This window comes from Grammomys surdaster, unplaced genomic scaffold (assembly GCF_004785775.1).
Source record: "Grammomys surdaster isolate TR1022 unplaced genomic scaffold, NIH_TR_1.0 255, whole genome shotgun sequence".
NCBI lineage: Eukaryota > Metazoa > Chordata > Mammalia > Rodentia > Muridae > Grammomys > Grammomys surdaster.
Window position 1 is genome coordinate 4,113,969 of NW_021604696.1, and position 21,096 is coordinate 4,135,064.

General features: G+C 42.0%; 1 protein-coding gene across 1 annotated transcript in view; it reads right to left on the bottom strand.

The window, feature by feature from the left end:
- Positions 1-10,973: 10,973 nt before the first annotated feature.
- Positions 10,974-21,096, bottom strand: part of Bend6 (BEN domain containing 6) — a 67,734-nt gene continuing 57,611 nt past the window's right edge. Inside the window, exon 7 of the mRNA XM_028775476.1 lies at positions 10,974-12,319. The gene's annotated coding sequence lies outside the window, so the exon portion shown is untranslated. The remainder of the gene's footprint in view (positions 12,320-21,096) is intronic.

The following is a 21,096-nucleotide window of genomic DNA, read 5'->3' on the forward strand; positions in this document are numbered from 1 at the left end:
AATGTCTCCTTTTAACTTCTGTCTTCTAGTAATGCTCTTGCAGCCTAGTTCTTGCACCTACATATCCGAGGCACACACACCTCTCTGAATGCTGTCTCTAACAGCTTAGGACCCTTCTTGCCTCGGGCTACAGGCACATCCATCTCTGATCAATTTAATAAGTCTTTCATCCCCTAGCAACCATCCAGCCTAGATAGTTTTTATTCAAACAATCCCAGCCATGTCCAATACGGGATACAGGGGTGAGTGTGGGTGCTGGTTTTAGATACACGTGCAACAAAGACAAAACTGACCCCCAAGTGAACATTTAGGGATGATCCCACAATCACTATCTTATACATAATTTGGTATGTGTATGATTAGAATCATGCGGATTATGGGAAGGGGCCTGTACAATAAAAAAAATATAATTATTTGTCCCAATCAGTCAAATCAATCAGTCAAGAGAAGCATCCTCACTGTGCTCTTTGGTAATGAAGCTCTGCCTTCTCTGACATGCCAACAAGGACCTGTGAGCCCAAGAACACCTTCCTTCTTGTGTCCTGCTGTTCTTTTCTAGTGTAGCTTCTTTCTCAACTGCCCTATTGCTTTGCTTCTGAATAAAGTTTCCTCGCTGCTTTGAAGTCTGTGTGGGCCTTTATTTCAGTTCTTTGACTAAGACACCAAAAGTTTGGAAGCATCTGGCCTTCACTCAGACCAGTAACGTCAGGGCCCAGTCATGCTGCAAAAGAATCTGTCCCGATCTGATCTATAGCTTCAGTGTTCCCATTCACAGGTATCTATGTGTGAATATATACATATGCATGTATTTATGTGTCTATATATAGATATATAGACACATAAAGACACACACGCACGCACGCACGCACGCACGCATTTACTTATTCAAGTTCATGCAGCCCAGGTTAGCCTCAAGCTTTCAATTCTCCTTCCCTAACTTTCTACATGCTTGGAGTACAGATGTCTGCCACAACGCTTGAAGTGATAGTTAATCTTGTTTGAGAACTTGCCTGGATTTGGAATCGACTAAGGAACCAGCCTCTGGGACTGCCTTTAAAGAGGCTTTCTTGATTAGGTTACTTGAGGGAAGAGCCACATTAATATATGGCTGTACCTGATGGCGTGTGTACCTCCAACACACCCACAACCCCCACACCCACCTATATACCTACCCACAGTCCACTCCCCCACACCCATGTACACACACACACACACACACAAACACACACACATACACACTCTCTCACATATACCCACACAGACACATGCACATACACACCTTCACATATACCTACATAGTCATATGCATACATATACACCTACATACCTACCCATAGTCAACATCCCACCCCCACCTATACAACTGCCCACAGCCCATACCCCACCCCCACACTCCCACATACACACCTGCCCCCAAACACACCCTCACATACACCCACACAGACACATACACACACATACCCCATGTACACACACACACACACACACACACACACACACATCTCAGGCCCAATGATTTTACTTAATCATTCTTATCTTTCGCTGGTGAATGGGGCTGCTGCTGCTGTCATTTCTTTCTCTGATATGATAACTCAGCTTCTTTGGGTTTCCGATGTGGACAAAAGACCAATGGCTCTCCAGAAGTCCTCTAGGCCTTTGGCTCCAGACTGGGAATGGTGATGCACCAGGCCTCATGGACAAAGTAGTAATGGTTCTCAGCTCTCCAGTGATGTTGACAGAGCGATGTTGAACAACTTAGACTATACTGTGTAAGTCAGTCTAACAAGCAAGTCCCTTCATTCTCTCTGTTTTGTTCCCTTACAGAATTCTGACTATATACTTTGAATTCTCTTCATATCACACACAGCTCTGTTTTTGTTTTGTTTTGTTTTTGAGAGAAGGTCTCTCTGTGAAGTGACAACTGGCTTATATCTCACTATGTAGACCGGCCTGGTATTGGATTTGTGATTGGATTTCTTTCTGCCTCTGTCTATCCAGTGCTGTGATGGATTACAAGTGTATACTATAAATGTTGCTTTTATTTCCTCTGATGAACTGACAAGATGAGAGCTCTATACGAGCTGTGTGAATTCATGGCTTGGGCTGAGCCCAGAGTGTTTCCTTCTCTGTACTAATCATCCCTAGGCCTAGACCTGGAAGCTTCTAGCCTATGTACAATCTAATCTTCCAAGATGACTGATTCGATCAGACATCTCTTGGCTTCTGGCTGAATTGCTCTGCCTGGCCTCATATTAACTTTGGCAGAATGGTCGAATCTTCTGGCTCATTCTGTCTTCATCTGTGTCTAGACAGTTCTCTCTGTAACCTGGCTCTGTAAAAACTGTCCCAGTAAAACTACCATACACACAAACACACATACACACACACACACACACACACACACGTACACACTACACCACATACCACATATCACATACCATACACTGCACTGTTTTTCTCTCTTGCTGCTCTTCAGTTGCCTCTCCTATCTTCTTCTTCCTTCCAACTTCTTGTGAGAGTTGGGCATATTTTATCTCTGACTCATTCTGTCAAATCTTTCTCTGATTCATCATTTTGTCTGCCCCTCAATTAGATGTCACTCAAATATGGCTTCTTCTGTAGCAGCATATTTTCCCCACAAGTTGGGAGGAGCTAAGGTGGGAGGAGTAAGGAGAGGAAGAGGAGGGGTAGAGAGAGGAAGAAGAGGAAGGAAGAGGGGGAGCTAGGGAGGCAGAGATTTGGGACAATGGAGAACCATGCCTGGATTGAGAGCAGTCCTGGGTAGCAACTTATATCTAGGTCAGTTAATTGGGAAACACCTCCAATTTTGTGGGCATATTGTTATTGAACATTACCAAACATATAAAGCCTTTGGATAATCTAAGCATTAGAGTCTCATAACTACCAGGCCCTTGATGGCAGGATGGTCTGATCTCAGTCCAGCCTTGTGGAGACAGTGTGGAAGATTGGCAGAGCCATCTCCCACACTGGTGTCTTGTGGGTGGCAGGAACAGTGCACCATGGTGTGAGTGTATGGGACAGAAAGCCCTCTGACCACACTGTAGTGGGACTAAAGAACAGAAAAGCTGGGACTTAGTACTGTTGGACCCTAAGATTCAACCCAGGGGACACCCTTCTGCAGAAACACTCACGGACAGGGGATTCGATGCAAAAGCAAGAGGTTTATTGATAACCAGTGCACTGGGGTTCCCCCCCCCACACACACACACAGGCTAGAGGAACCCCGAGCTAAAGCTAAGAGCAGTTTTTATATGAATTTTCAGAGTTTACAAGGGCAATTTTACAATCACCTCTTAGACAATAACCACAAAGGCTGACCTCAAATAACTGTTCCCATGCCTGGTTTCTAGGTAACTCAGATTTTCACATTATCTTATAACAATGAGTGTTAGCTAAGTAGCTCCTGTTTACCCAGGTTTATTATGCTAAGGCCCTAGCTTCCTGATAACCTTTAATCCTCTTATCTTGGGACCTTCTCCTGGAATGTGTGTGTAAGTCCTTAGAATGTGCTTTTCCCAGGGTGTGTCTCTGGGGAAGTTAATTTTAAAGTTTAAACTGAGACCTGAGATTTCTTCAATTTTAAGTTTAAACTGAGACCTGAGATTCCTTCAGTACCTCCTTCAAGGACATGCCAGAATGACATAACTTCTTCCAACTGGGATCCACCTCTTTAAGATCTCACCACCTGCCACTGGCACTGTAGGCTGAGGAGAAAACCTTCAAAGTGTGGACCTATGGTGAAATAGTTCAGGCCCAGTTGTGAATGCTTTTCTCTGCTCCCCATACCCACTCACTAAAATACCAGGATTGCCTCCTCAAATTCAAGATTTTATTTTTACTCCTTTGTTACAAAGTATCTATGTGTCTTTCATAAGGCCCTAGACTCCAGTTATCTCCCATTATCCCACAGAGCCAAGAGTTTGTAAGAGAAAGATGTTTTCCCAAACAACCAGAATTAAAATTGAATCTCCTCAGCTTTCTTTATACAGGTTTTCCCCTGTTCTCCAGCCCCAGCTAGAAGAACAATGCATCTTCTCCTATCAGGAAAAATGTCATCTCAAGCATACTCAGTAAAAATGACATCACTACAGGGACATCTCAGTGTGGGGAACAGTCTCATTATGGAACAATAATCAAACTAAGGGACATAGAACTGGGAGAAGTAACAGAGGTGAGTGCTGTCAGCTACTGTAAAGTATCTTCTGCCACAAAGATTAAACATTGTTACAGCACTGATAGTCTGGAAAGCAGGTAAATAGCAACAGCACATCTCTAAAAAGTGGTTGCAAGTCTTAGACAATTGAGTCAGCTAAAAATGGGTACAGAAGAGAAACCTGGAAAGGACTCTGGCCCTTCCCCATCTGCAATGTTCAGCTGACTTAGAAGTCTGGCCAGCAGTCATCAGCTAACTATGAGCAGTGCGTGCTTTTGCTTGAGTGGCTTCCTTCATGCTTATATTATTTACTATGATATCCTGTTGGCCACCTCCAAAGTAGAGCTGCAATCCAGACATAGCATGACTCAGGATGTGCTACATAAAAATGAGCTGATTATTGCACACCCGCAAAGGTATAAAGATCAGACACTGTACAATACTTGTGACAATTGGTGATTAGAACAAAATTTAAAATACGTACAAAAATGTCCACTAGATCAGACGATTTACAAACATGAGGGAAGGCCGGCCTCACAGGCTCTAAAACCTTACCTATGTAGTATTGACACACAGTAGGGCAGTTTGTCATGACTTGAGGTAATGCAGCCCATTGATAGAGGAGCTGAAGTTCTTAATGATTGAATGAGGGTACAGAAAAGGCAAGATATACTTTATAATCAGGATGAATATGTTTAGTATAAAAACAGTCTTTTAAATTCAAAATTATTAAAGGCCAATCTAGGACTAGCTGTGGGCATAGGTGAACCAGGCTGTAAAGTGCTCATTAGCCACAGGGTGGCATTAACATTCTGTAAGTCAATCAACAATCTCCATTGATCAGATTTCTTTTTAATTACAAAAAACAAAACAGTATTCCAGGAGGGGAAAAGAGGGCTCTATGTGCCCATTCTCCAACTGTTTCCTGACTAACTGGTGCAGAGTCTGTAACTTTTCTTTAGAAAGAGACCATGAAGTATTCAGACAGGCTCAACAGATTTCCATGTATTTTTTAAAAAAGATTTATTTATTATGTATACAGAAGTCCACCTGCATGTATCCCTGAGGGTCAGAAGAGAGCACTAGGTCTCATTTCAGATGGTTGTGAGACACCATGTGGTTGCTGGGACTTGAACTCTGGCAGAGCAGTCAGTGTTCTTAATCTCTGAGCCATCTCTCCAGCCCTCCATGTCATTTTTATAGGTAGTGTATTTTCCATGGCCCTTATGAAAATCCCAATCCATGTTTATGATTTTGTCCTGGTGAGAATATACATTCAATAACCCTTTGAACCTCTCTTCCTAGTCCTTTCCCTGTTCTATATCATGTTCTTTTCATTAGCCAATGTGTTTGTGAAGAATAGGTAGCATTGGAAGTGGGGATATTGATCCCTGAAATAGTTTCTTGTAGAAAGTCTCTTCCCCAAAGATTACTTGGAACAGGAGTAACATGGGCTGTGGGACTGCCATTATGCATTCTGGACCTAGACATTGTAACACTGTAGCACTTTGTTTAATCTCCTCAACCCCAACCCAATTGGGGTTGAATTTACCTCCATACCAGGCTGCTCTTCTTTGGTTATTGTTTGATTTCAGACCCCAGGACAAGGGGCTAAGGTGCTTATTTTACATGCCAAAGCAGATCTAGCCTCCAGGTTCTCCCAACATCCTCCAGTCCCTACCGGGCATACCTGAACTTTCCAGCCCAGGGGCTGGGCTGCCCTTCCCCCAGAGGCTCTTCCCTATATAGCCCAGATAATTTGGCCTCTCTCTTCTTGTCTATCTCCTCTCTCTCTATGTACACATTTCTTCCCCTACCTCCATGTCAACTCCCCTGGCCTCAGTCCTGGGGGCCAGTGAACTCACCTGAAAGCAGCTTCCCAATAAACCCTGCCTTTAATATACTCTAATCTGGTTTGAGTTGGTTTATTTCACCAGTGGAGAAATAACTTATCAGCTATAATAGACACATCAGCTCCACAGTCAGTTTTTCCTGTAAAAGTTTTTCCTCTTATTTTTAAACTCAATAATGGTTTATCATTTTTCCTCAGTATGGTGCGCACAGCTACAGTTTTATCTATACCACCAAATCCTCCCTCAGAAGTGCATTGTTCCATGAAAGGACTACATAAGCTAATAATAACAACTGCATTTTTTTCTCCTGATCATGACTGCAATCTCCCCTATATAAATCTCTGTAGGAGGAGCTAAGGTAGGAGGAGTAAGGAGAGGAAGAGGAGGAGTTGGGAGAGGAAGAGAAAAAAGGAAGAGGAGGAGCTAGAGACGGCAGAGATGTAGGAGGATGGAGAACCACACAGGTATGGAGAGCACTTGTGGGGAACAACTTATAAACTTATAATTATGTTAGCTAATTGGGATACAACTCTCTTTGTATGGACTTCTTGTTATTAAACATTATCAAATATATAAAGCCTTTGATTAATCTATAAGAATTAGAGTCTCATTCTCTTACTGGGCCCGCATGGGTGGCGGAATGGTCTGGGCAATGCCCTGCCTTTCAGAGACAGCGTGGAAGATTGGCAGAGCCATCTCTCTCACTGGCATCTAGTGGGTGGCAGGGCTGGTGTTTCTGGTGGGCCGGTTCTAGCTGCAGCGTGCACGTGGCCGAGAAACATGGTGCCAGGCTGGGCTAGGCAGAGCCGCTGCAGCTTAGATAGTCGGATGAACCAGAGGCCAGTTTTAAATAATTACTTCAACGAATCTCCATCTATGACTCCTGTATGAACTATGATTCCTTTCATGGGTAAACCCCTGTGACCCAATAAAAGTCCAACTGTCTCAGGATCATAGGTCCCCAGGATCCTGTATAACTTAGGATATCGAAGGGCTGAAATGGGCAAGGACTATCAACAGCAGCACTTCCTTGAGCAGCAGCTTGTAAAACAAGAATAGACCGGTTACAATCTGAAGCTGGTGCAAATATTATTTCTGGATTAAACCCTCTAATTCTGTGTGGCTTATGGGGGGAGGGCCTGATCCATTTTCCTGTTGTTGACTGGTATTGTTATTGTTGCTAGGCAATGTATTGCCATTCTTATTATATTTAGATTACCATTTCTTAGTTCAATGTTTTCCTATCTTGCCTTCAGGGAATAAGCCAGGAGCTCCTTGATTCCGAGCATCCGTTTGTTGTAAGGGCAATGTACATTGTTTAAGTGGCCAGGTCAGCAGTAACTGAATCATTTTACTGACATCTCCCTTTGAACAGCATATATCTCTAAAGCAGCTATTTTTGCTCTATGTTTATAGTTTCCCACATTTCTACATAACTCCAGAAAATCCCTAACATTTCCTGTCTCTCTCTCTGAAGTCTGATTAATCCTTGGCAGTCTCCATTGGCATTATCAAAAGCCAGCTGTTTTAATAATAACTCTTGAATTTGTTCTCCTTTTACTTGCATCTCAATGGCATCTTTGAATCTCCCTGTGAAATCTGCACGAGGGTCAGAGGGACCTTGCATAATTTTTGTATCACTAGACCTGAACTCAGATTCCCTATTGCTTTTCATCCAAGCAGCCATGGCTGTGTTCCTAACATGTGGGAAGGATGCAGGCATACTAGCAACATATGCTGATACCGTATTATGTTGATACCCATCTACCAGTCCCTGTCAGCATTTCCTACATGACATTTCCAGGATCTCCCCCTTGGTCCTCGTTGTCAAGCTTTTCACAAGCTTCATCTGTAAGCCACATTTGCTATTGAAGAAATTGGGCCATTACATTAAAAACCATATGGCCAACACTGTGCATCATTGCCTCAACCAAAAAGAGATTCGTAACAATACGGAGCACTAGGTCCGTAAGAAACACAAACCGTCTTAAAATCTTTCATTATATTTACGTCTAATCCCTGATAAACATTTTGATTTTGCAGAAATTGCCCTGGAAATACCAAGTGCAGCTCATGAGGCTGGGGAGGCACTGATAATGGATTCCTCTTCTCTGTCGTGCCCTACCTTGTGAATTTAGCATTTTCATGGCCTTTCTAAATCCTCATCAGGAAGTCGAGGAATTCAGTATTAGATTGATCATTAGATTCCTCATTCCCTGCTTCAGGGTCATTTCCAGGCAATGGTGACTTATATTTAAAGGAGGCTCCAGAAAGGGAGCCTCAGGAACTGAGGCGTAGATGTCATGGAGTTCATTATGGAGTTGATTTTCCTTTCTGGTCTTCCTGAATAAGGACTATCTCCTCCCCCCCCTTTTCTTTCTCTCCTTTACTTCTTTCTCTCTCTCTCTCTCTCTCTCTCTCTCTCTCTCTCTCTCTCTCTCTTTCTCTCTCTCTCTGCCTCTCTCTCTCTTTCTTCAATCACCCTGTTTATATCCATTCAAGGAATTAGTGCTTATGACTAATGTCCATCCTTCCTTAAGTATTTTAATAACAGTTTGACCTAATGCCCAAGTAACTCAAAATTGAACAGGCGTAAGCCTTTTCAATACTCTTTTGAACTCTGCCTCATACTTCTTCACCTAAACTTCCTTCTTTAGGAAACCAGGGCTTACAATCATAAACAACCTGCATGCAGTCTAATAGTGGTGATTTTGATACGTGTGTTCCTCCTTTCTTTAGAAATGATGCAAAAATGTAACATAAGGCAACACCTTCCCTGGTTTCTGACCCATTTTTCTCACCCACCTCCTTCTGTGAGGGTCCCAACTCGGTTACCTTATAGTTGACTTCGGGTTCCTGTTCGGGTATCACACCAGAGGTAGTGGGACCTGGGAGTGTGGAGCTGATAAATAAGGTGGCCTAATATCTCATGCAATAGCCAACTTTATTTAGAGCATCAGACAATTTATACTCTGAGGGTAAAGAAGACTTACCTGAGTAAATTTCTCATGAGTTCAAGCTGTATACAACTACAAGGACAAACTGCATGTGGCCAAAACATGCTTTAAAGAGGTATATGAAGGATATTTAAACGTTTAATTGAATAACAACAGCCAGCAATAATGAGTAATCTGAAGTAAACTCATTCCTATTGGCTACACCTGGTAGGAACAGGCAAACACGATTCCATGATTGGAAGAAGCTGAGGTCACAGGACTCTTGTTTTCTTGAGCATCCAGACTTCTCTTCAAATGGCTCCATTCCTAGACCACATTCTGACCATGGACTACAACTATAAGTTGAAATTAACTCTTGCCTCCTCTAGTTGTTTCTGGTGGTAGTGTTTTATCACATCAAAAGAAACCCTAAGACAGATATTGGTATTGGGTTCGTAAAATACTGCTCTAACAGGCCTAACCACGTTAGGGGGGGGATTTTTGAAAGATTTCAGAGCTTTGGACTGAAAAAGCTGTTAGTGCTCCAAGCTTAATGGACTGTCGTGGGAACCCGGAAGATAAGGCTGAGAATTACACAGGAACGGAGACCTGGCTTGTGCAGTCTAAGAGTGTGAGAGTCCTTCAAAGACTTTATGAGTCACTTCTGTGATAGTTTGAAGTAGGATTGTGTGGTTCTGGTCAGTTGGGGCTGAGGAATTGTCTGTGATTAACAAAGGACCAGAACCACCAAACTGATACCTTTGCTTTGCTTGGACAATTGATGCTACTTAGCTGGAGGTAAGAAGTCAGTGATTAAGAAGAGACCAGCATCATCGAGGATCACAAATCTTAGAGTATCCATACATACAAGCTGTGGACCAGTGGGACCAAGGCTGAACCTTGTTCTGGAAGCCAAACTTGGTAATCTGCAAGAGTCTCTCAGGTGGTACTGGTTTTGAAGGGGTGAAGGGGTCATCACTGTGACCAACATGGATTAGTCCTGGAAGCCTGACTGGGGCCACAAATGAATGAAGAAGGGACAGACACACGTACGGAAAAGCTGGGATCAATGTGTGTATGTGTGTGCGGTGTTTGCTCTGATAGAGCAGAGCCAACAACCTAGAACCTCATTATGTTTATCCCGCAGAGTGCATTGTGGAAGGATAACAGTGAACCTCAGCGTGTTTATTATGTGGTCTCAGGTTGCAGTCACCTGAGAAGAATAAGCTGCAGTGGCTAGTTTTTGTTTTGTTTTGTGTTTTGCACATAATGGCTCATAAACACTGTATTTGTGTTAGAGGAAAGCTTTGCCATGCCTTTTAGCCTCACTAGTAGGAAGGCTGGCAGAGATTCCTGTCAATAACACATATTTTCTCAGGACCTCACACACTCTTTACACACTCAGGACTTCACAGTCTCCTCACACACTCAGGACCCACACTCCTTACACATTCAGAAATTCACACATACCTTACACACTCAGGACTTCACACAGTCCTTACACACATCCAGGACTCATACATTCCTTATGCTCTCAGGACTCACACACTCCTTACACACTCAGGACTCACACACTCCTTACACACTCAGGAATCACATACTTCTTACACACTCAGGACTCACACACTCCTTACACACTCGGGACTTACACACTTCTTACACACTCAGGACACACACACTTCTTACACTCTCGGGACTCACACACTCCTTACACACTCAGGACTTACACACTCCTTACACACTCAGGACTCACACACTCCTTGCACACTCAGGACTCACACACTCCTTACACACTCAGGACTCACACACTCCTTACACACTCACAGCTTCCTCTGCTCCCCACAGTGTCATGGAAGGCAGCTGAGGCTTGGCACCATAAGAGGTCAGGAGAGACTCTTGATGAAGAAGTGAATGTTTCAATGTGTTGAAGAAGCCACTACCTAGAAAAAAAAATTTTTTTTGCCATGAATAGAATACATTATGAAACAAAATGAACAATAAGAAAGCACATTAGTTTTCAATGGAGTTAAATTTTATTTAATTAAAAGTAGCAAATGTTACATAATTTACTTCATCGTGAGTATGTATTTTGTACAATTGCACTGTTATATCACGTAGCCTTTACAGAGGAATCCCTGGGTCCACTGCACTGCACTTTAGAAATCCCCCTTTCCAAGTTTCAACGTCACTTTACGCACTCAAGAAGCATAGCTTCACTGGGCAGTGGTGACACACACCACTAATCCCAGAACTTTGGAGGCAGGGGCAAGTAGATCTCTGAGTGTGAGGTCAGCCTGGTCTACAGAGTGAGTTCCAGGATAACCAGGGCTACACAGAGAAATCCTGTCTTGGAGGAGAAAGGAAGGAGGGAGAGAAAAAGAGAAAGGCATAGCTTCTAATTGCAAAGTTGTCAGGGGATCTTTTATCAAGTGAAAAGTTTTTGAAGAATATTTTACTTTCTGTTGATTTACAAAATGGCATTTTCCATGCCATTATTAAACTGGTAATAATTTTTTTCCAGTTAATTTTTCTTCTGCTACAGTGGAAACAAACAGGTTAAAAATAAGCAGTTTAACATCACAGTTGATCAGGCATGATGTCATGTCCTCCGTGCACTTCAGGTGATATGTTTACTATTACACATCTGAATCTAGTGTGTTCTGGACAATGGCTATTGAGGGATGTGTCTTCCTCACAGACTAGGAGACTATTATAAAAATCAGTGCATGGGATTAACAAACAAAAATGGGAGTTTAGACTTTCAGGAGTGTGTTGGGAATAGTTGCATGAGGAAAAGACATTTATATTTTTGTTGTTTTTTCCATAATCTTATTTCACACGTGTTTAGATCACACAATAACTCAGTTGCCTTAACGTTAAGTGATCATCACTTGGTTAGACACGGTTATCGTCGCTTAGGCGTGCTCTATTCCTTTTGTATTGGAAGACATGTATTATTTCAATCGTATTTTTACCAAACACGTGCTTGCTGAAGCCCCTCCCCACCAAATAAAAATCATAACGGGATGTCACTGATAGCAATAATTTGAATTGTTTGTTGAAGACAAAGACTGATCTGCAGTGTGGATGTTTTTGTTGCTATGATAAGAGCTGATATCATCGTAAGTGAAAGATGCATATTTCCAAAGAAACCGTGTCGCATGCTTGTGTGACAGACATGCCCTGGTTTGATGCATCACTGTTAATCAGGATGAACTCTGCATGCAGCTTCTTCAGCCGGTCTGTTGCTCCCCCAGGAAAGCCATGGCTACTACAGCCGGTCCTTGATGTGCCTCAGGTTCTCCAGCAAAATCCAATGGTTGACGTAAAACCAAGCATGTTTTATTTTAAGATACCTGTAAAATAGAAAAGCAGACTTCTAAGAGGTGCAAATTTATATAAAAGGAAAGAACTATTGCTATTAAGATGTCCCACAAATTGCTTTGTAATTTAGAGGAATCCCGGCATAAAAACAGTTGAAGTATTTTATATTAATTTTTTATTTGAGACCATTTTTATTTTATTTACTAACTTTAATTAATTTTTATTTTTTTATTTTCAAATTTTTTATTTGAAGCAATTAATTTTATTAGCTAAATTTTAAAGCAAGGTAAAATGCCCCTACCCCACGTCAATCAAGCATTTGAAAAATTATCAACTGTCTGTATAACATTCTTCAGTGGTGTTTATTGGTTGCTTATTGGTTAGCAGTTCCTCAAACCTGGTTTACCTCACCCAAAACCCAGAAGAGAGAGAAGCAGGGAGGTGACCTTCAAAGCTTCCCTTCCCTTCTCCTCCTCCAAATCCAATTCCCCAGTCTCATTCCCAGCTCTGTAGCAGACCATCTGCTGTGGCCTCCCTTGCTCTCTCTCCCATCTCCAGCAGATCGCACAGACCTTCTCCTACAGGCTATCTCACAGCATCAGCCTCCAGCTCCCCCAGGCACTCCGTGGGAACCCGCTGACCTCTGCCTGAGAAGCTGGTAGACCAACTTCAGATCTTTATTCTCCTTCTCCATATCAACCCCCAAGTCTAATTCCCAGTTCTGTAGCAGACTCCCGTGGCCTCTCCTCCTCCTCTGCCCCCATTCCCAGGGGACTAAGTCGATCCTAGTGGAACGGCTGGTTTTCCTCAGAGCGCTTCTATTCCATTGTAAGTGTTACAGCTCTGAGGGAAAAAAGGTTTTCCCAATGCAAGTGTTACAGCTTTGAAGGGAAAGGAATCCTGGAAATCTAGAGCGAGGAATACCACAGTCACACTGTATGTCAAACCTCACACACACAAGAGATTTATTGGGAAAGACACAAGACGGGAGGCGGTGGGAGGGTTGGGGGGAGGAGGCTGCCTCTGCTCTGGAAGAAGCAGCAAAGAACTGAGCTGAACTCAGACTTTCTATAGATAGGGTTTCTTGGGGGCAGTGTTTTCCAGGGTAGGGATTGGTGAGCTTGGGGTCTTAAGGGTGGGGCCTGACTACTCCGGCACCTCAAGTGGATTACAACTACCTTTAATGTCAGCTCTCAATATAAGAAACGCATTCTAGTCAGAGTCCCCAGAGGCTACACCCGCAGGATCTCAGAAGCATGCCCTATCAGGCAACCCACAACCATCACACACTCTCCTACGACCAGAAAAGGTCTCAGAAACCAAGAAACATAACGCCCACTCAACAAAGACAAGACCAAATAGCATCACCTAGAATTACAATCATCACAAACCCAGATGGCTAGACTCCAGTGTAAAAAGACAATCAATTATAGCCAGGACACTATGTCTTCCCTATAGCCCAACAATCCCACCACAGCAGGCCCTGAATATTCCAACATAAAAGGCTGTCTTAAAATAGCCTATTTGAACAACAGAAAAATCAACAATCATTGGTCATTGACATATTTTTATATCAATGGTCCCAATTCCCTAATAAGTAGGTATATTAACAGAATGGATATGACAACAGAATTCATCTTTCTTCCTCATCCAAGAGAAACACACCCAAACTTCAAGGATAAACATTGGATAAAGATTTGAAAAAGATATTCCAAGTAAATGAACCCAGGAAGGAAGCTGGTGTAGCCATTTTAATATGTAACAAAATAAAACTTCAAAACAAAACTAACCAGAGAAGATGGGGAAGGACACAACATACTGATCAAAGGAGAAATCCACCAAGGGAGTATTTCAATTCTTAATATCTGTGCACTGAACACAGGGCATCCATGTTCATAAAAAGAGACACTACTGCAGCTTAAATCATGTATTGATCCTGACAGAGTGAGAGTGGGAGACATCAACACTCCATGCTCAACAATGCACAGGTTATGCAGAAAAAAACTAAACAGAGAAATGCTGAAGCCAACTAACACCATAAACCAAACAGACCTAACAGATACTGATAGAATATTTCACCCAAACACAAAATAATTTACCCTCTTCTTAGTAGCTCTTGGAATTTACTCCAGAATTGGCCACATATTTGGACACAAAGCAAGTCTCAATAGATACAAGAACATTGAAATAACAGCCTTCATCTTATCAACCACTACTGGAAGAAAGCTGAAGAACAACAGAAACAACAGAAAGCTTATGAACTCATGAAAACTAAACAACTCTCAATTGAATGAAAAATGGGTCAAGACGGAAATTAAGACAAAACTAAAACACAATGAAGGCAGTTCTAAGAGGTCTGGTCATTGCAGCAAGTATCTATATTAAAAGGAGAGACCTCATACTAGTCCCTTAACAGCACATCCACAAGCTCCAAAACAAAAAGAAGAAATCACAGCCAAGAGAAGTAGACAGAGATATGAAAACTCAGGGATGAAATCAAGATGATAAAAAAAAAAGGCAAGAATCAATGACACAAAGTTAGTTCTTTGAGGAACTCAAGAATATTGACAAACCCATATCCAAATTTACAAAATTAGAGACAGATGAGGGAAACATAACAGGCACTGAGGAAGTCCAGAGAGTTGTAAGAACATACTTTAAAAATCTGTACTTCACCAAATTTGAAAATCTAAAAGAAATGGAGAATTTTCTCCCTCTACCACCTACCTAAGTTAAATCAGGATTAGATATCAGTTTAAACAGATCTAAAACTTCCAGGGAAATAGAAGCAGTCATTAAAAGTCTCTTAAACAAAAAAGGTCTAGGGCCAGATAGTTTTAGTGCAGAATTCTATTAGACTTTCAAAGAAGAGTTAACCCCAATACTCCTCAAATTAATCAAAAAAATAGAAATCGAAGGAACAAAAACAAATTCTTCTTATGAGGCCATAAATACTCTGATACCCAAACCACATAAAGACCCAACGAAGAAAGAGAATTACAGACCAATTTCCCTTATGAACATGGACACAGACATTCTCAATAAAATACCTGCAAAAATGGAATTCAAAAACACATCAAAAAAGGATCCACCATGCTCATTCCAGGCTTCATCCCAGAGATGTGGGAGTAGTTCAACATACATGAACTGGTAAATGTAATCCATCATATAAACAGATGGAAAAACAAAGACCACATAAACATGTCATTAGATGAAGAAAGGGCCCGTGACAAAATCCAACACCCATTCATGATAAAAGTTCTGGAGAAACTAGGGATACAAGGGCCATAGCTCAGCATAATAAAGGCAGTTTACATCAAGCCTATAGCAAACACCAACTTAAATGGAGAGAAACTCAAAGCAATTCTATTAAAATCAGGAACAAGACAAGGTTGGCTACTCTCTCCATACCTATTCTATAAAGTAGTGGAGTCTTGGTTAGACCAATAAGATAACTGGAAAAGATCCATGGGATACAGATAGGTAAGGAAGAAATCAAAATATCTTTATTTGCAAATGATATGTTAGTATACTTAAACAGCCCTAAAACGGAAACTCCTATAGCTGACAAATGTTTTCAGCAAATTAGCAAGATACAAAATTAGTACACAATACCAGGACTTGGGAAGCAGAGGCAATAGAAGCCCTGTGCATTCAAGGCCAGCTTGGCCTAGAGAATGAGTTCCAGGACATACAGGGCTACATAGAAAAACCTGGTTTCAAAACCAGGTTCCCACCCAACCCTGCCAAATTAACACAGAAAAAGCAGTAGCTTTCCTGTATACAAATGACAGAGAATGAAATCAGGGAAACACCTTTCACAATAGCCTTAAGAATACAGAATATCATAGAGTAACTTTATTCAAGCAAGCAAAAGACTTGATTAAAAGTCTTTATGAGGGCTGGAGAGATGGCTCAGCGGTTAAGAGCACTGACTGCTCTTCCAGGGGTCCTGAGTTCAAATCCCAGCAACCACATGGTGGCTCACAACCATCCATAATGAGATTGGATGCCCTCTTCTGGTGTGTCTGAAGACAGCTACAGTATATTCATAAATAAATAAATAAATCTTTAAAAAAAAAGTCTTTATGATTAAAAAAAGAAAGACACCAAAAAAGATATTAAAGGAGATACCAGAAAATGGAAAGATCTTACATGCTCCTTGATCAGTAGGAATAATATTGTGCAAATGGCTATCCCACTTAAAGCAATCTACAGATTCAATACATTCTCTGTAGCGGGAAGTATTTGAAAAAGTGGCTTGGCTAGCTCCCTGGCCGCTGCCAAGTTCCTGCTCTAAGTTCCCATTCTAACAGTGGCACCAGCTTGCCAGGAGTGCTGGCCTGGGATCCACGAAAAGTTGGCATGGCTGTTGCCTCTGCCAATCATCTCCATGGAGTCCATGCCCCAATACCACCACCCCCATGCAGTAGATATAACAATTCTAGTACCCGGTAGAAATGAGACTCTTAATGCTTAAAGATTATCCAATGGATTATATATCAGCAAATACTCAATACACAAGATGCCCACACAATTGGAATTGCTACCCAATATCTAACCTTTTGACATGGTTTCACTACCCGAGACTCCTAGAGACACAGATGTCTCCCACCATTTTTCCTCTCCTTCCCCTTCTCCTCCCTCTTCTTTCTCCTTTCTTCCTCCTCCCAACTCCTCACCCCACCTCTCTCTTCTACTGCCCAATCAAAGAGCTCTATTGTAAATACAATGGGCAGGAAAGGTTCCTGCAACAATTCTCCACCAAAATTCAAACACAACTCTACACAGAACTTGAAAGTACAATTTTCAGCTTCATATGGAAACAGACACACACACACACACACACACACACACACACACACAGAGAGAGAGAGAGAGAGAGAGAGAGAGAGAGAGAGAGAGAGAGAGAGAGAGAACAGGATAACTAAAACAATCCTAAATGATAAAAGGGCTGCTGGAGGCACAACTACCCCCAATCTCAAATTGTACTACAAAGCCATAGTAATAAAAACATCGTAATACTTACATAAAGACAGATACATTGATCAATAGAATTGAAGACCTATAAATACACCCACACGCCAATGATATGCTATTTTGATAAAGCCAGAAATGCAAACTGAGTAAAAGACAGCATCTTCAACAAGTGGTGCTGGTCTAACTGGATGTCTGTGTACAAAGGAAAGCAAATAGATCCGTATTTATCACCCTACACAAAACTCAAGTCCAAGTAGATCAAAGACCTTGACATACAACCAGACACACTGGACCTGATAGAAGAGAAAGTGAGAAATAGCCTTGAACTCATTGGCAATGGAAAAAATTTTATGAACAGAACACTATTAGCACAGGCACTAAGAACAGATAACATTTAATAAATGGGACTTCATGAGTCTGAGAGGCTTCTGTATGCCAAAGGACACCATCACTGGGACAAAGTAGCAGACTACAGGATGGGAAAAGATTTTTACCAGTTATCCACCTGATAGAGAGCTAGCACCAAGAGCATCAGAAGTTCAAGGTGATGCCTGACTATACCCTAAGTTTGAGGCTAGCTAGGTCTACATCATGTCTTGCATCAGAAAACAAAAGCAAAAGCAACGGAACAATATCCTCAAACTGTTTCAATATTCCACCTCAAAGCACCATCTGTTGAAGAGATGCTCTGTTTTCCAATGCATGTTTTTGACACCATTGCTAGTCAAAGATCACTAGTCAAATGGTTCTAACCAAGAAGACAAATAACCACAAAGGCTGGTAGGGATGTTGGGAACAGGGAACTCTGCCCCTGATGGTGGGAGTGTGAACTGCTGCCATTACGGAAAGCAGCATGAAGAGTCCACAAAAGCTAAAATGTAGAACACCTGTCTGTTCCAGCTACAGCAGCTCTGGGAATGCACCTGAAGGATTCTAAGTTAGCACTCCATGGAGGGACTTGTACATCTTTTGTGTGGTTGAACTATTTGCAATAGTTACAACATGGAGGCAGCCTAGGTGGCCATCAGCAGGTGTCTTGATAAATAAAATGTTGTACACATATGTTTTGTTTTGTTTTGCTTTTGTTTTGTTTTGGTTTGGTTTGGTTTTTTCGAGACAGGGTTTCTCTATGTAGTCCTGGCTGTCCTGGAACTCACTCTGTAGACCAGGCTGGCCTCGAACTCAGAAATCTGCCTGCCTCTGCCTCCCAAGTGCTGGGATTAAAGGCGTGTGCCACCACCGCCCGGCAATTGTTGTACACATATGTAAGCTCTGTTCAGCTGGAAAGAAGAGTGAACCTGTGGCACTGGCAGAAAAACTGAAACTGGAGATCATTATGATTTACAAAATAAGAGACGTGAAAGGCAGTGCTTGTTTTTATGCAGAATCCAGATCTAAATTCACAGATGTGCATGTTTATGTGGGACATGGAGATAGGGTACTGTAATCTGGGAGGTAGACTTGGAAAGAGGTAGAGAATGAGAGGGTAATAGAATATGTGTCACTAAAGCAGGAAGGAGAGTGTTTGTGGGGTAAAGGGGGGCACAGCAGGATGCTGGGAGGGGCTAGGTGGAAAGACGGTGAAGAGCTAAGAACACTGGTATGAAAATGTCACAATTAAGACTCATTTCTTTGTATGCTCATCACAAAATTAACATTTTAAAACACAGAAAAAGTTGAGGTTCATGAAATCAAGTGGCTTTCCAAAGTTGACAGAACAGATTTTCCAACCAAATACCCTGTCTCCACATCAATAGTTGTGATGGGTGATTTTATGCATCAGCCACAGCATACCTAATATCTGTTAAATTTCTGCTTAGGTGCTTCCTTGAGTGTATTTTAACTTTTTAAAATCATTGCTTGAGTGAAACAGAATATCTCCTACTATATGTGTGTGGCCTCTTTCCAAACAGTTGCAAACCTTAAAGAGTGAAGTCCTTTGAGGAAGAAGAAATATTGCCTCTAGACGACTTTCAGCACTGACTCCAGCATCCAGTCTTCTCCGGCCTGTACCTGGCCAGCCTGCATTTCCAGCTTGCCATTCCTACTGAATGAACACATATCTCAAGAGGCTCTCTCCTCCCCTGCTCTCTCTACATTTAGATACTATTTATACACATCCTATGGGCTCTGTTTTTCAAGAGAGTTCCGTGCTACAGTTTGTTACACAATGTTGCCCATGCTGCTGTTTTCTCACTGGGTGGGGGTGGTGGAACCTTCCTGAGGTGGGGCTTACTGGAGGGAGGTTAAGCCATTGTGGTCACCACTCTTGGAAGGGACCCACTGTTCAGTATTGCATGAATGGGCTGTTTGAGAAGAGTCTAGTCCTGGATCTCTGGTTTCCTGTGTTGTATGTGCTCCCACTACTGAAGTGTGCTCCCACTACTGAAGCAACCTCCACTGTGAGGTCCCAACCAAAGTGCACACATAGCACACAGATTTTAGAATATCATCTTATAAAATCATGAGCTGAAGAGAACTCCTTGTGCACTTCAGTCCCTACGCATTATTCTTACTGTAACAGGATCCCAGACTTTAGCCCACCAAGACCTTAGCACAACTGACTCCAAGACGGAAATACCATTCAGTATCCCCATGATTTTAGCACAACTGACTCCATGATAGATGGACCATTCAGCCTGTATAACTGAGCATGTAGACAGCGCCACCTGCCAATATGAAAATGAAGATCTAATCCATCAAAGTAGTTCTGGGAAAGTCTCTTAATGTACTAACCTTGCCTTTTGGCTTCTGTAGTTCTGCTTCTTGTTAACTGAAGCCTGTCAACTCAGGACAAGGCTTTGTGCTTAACAGCTCACCTCAAGAAAGGCTTGGGGCTACACTGGGATCCTGAATACCAGTATAGTTGAGGTTTTGGTGGGTACCCCAGAACAGTTACAGTAATTGAAATAGACTAATACAAAAAGAAAAACCCGGTACTACTGCTGTCTGCTGGTCCCTGGTCATATGGCTGTGGCGATTCATTCCAAGTTCTTCAGGTTTTAGTGTCACTGTTTCCAAAATAATAAAATCACATTGGACTAGGGTTTCTTAACTTCAGTGGTGATGTGAGTGGATCTTCACTGGGTAGGATGAGGGTTGAGAGATTTTCCTGTGAATTTCAGGCTGTTCAGTGGCACTGTTGGCCGTGAGATGCCAGGAGTGGTACCCAGGTGTAAAACCCAAAAGATCTCTAGACATTTCAAAACATCTGCTGATGGGAGCAAGAGGGCAAAAGAACCATTGACCCTCTTTCTAAGCAACATTGTATGACATCATTTGTTATAACATACGCATAAGAAATATTCTGTTAGAGACAGACAGCTTTGAGAATTTCAGGAGAAGGCTCCTAGGTATTCAGCTCAATGATCTAGAGGCGATAGCCTAAGACCCTGCAATCCTTATAAATCAAACTTTCTTTAGCTCATGTAAGAAACAGATGAGAACTAGTCAAAGACCATGAAGACTGGAATCTGTGAGCTCTAGCAAGGTACGAGCCGGCAGCTAGAGGCCAGGTGTGGGATGAGAACAATCACGTTCTTTTAAAAGGAAGAGAGAATTTAGCTCTTCCTCTCCAAGAAAGGAAGCTTAGATGGAAAGCAGCTGTCCTTTCAGCCATTATCATCTGATCATCAGCCAATGACAACCCGTACTCTGTACTGGGAGCCAGGCATAGCCACACAGAGGATGGCAGGGTTGCTAGGCTCTGAGTGCCTAGGAATTACAGGCTTATGAACCTCTGTTGACAAGAATGCATATATGTATATGTGCAAGATACATATATATTTATATATATGTGATATATATCACATATATATTTATATATATA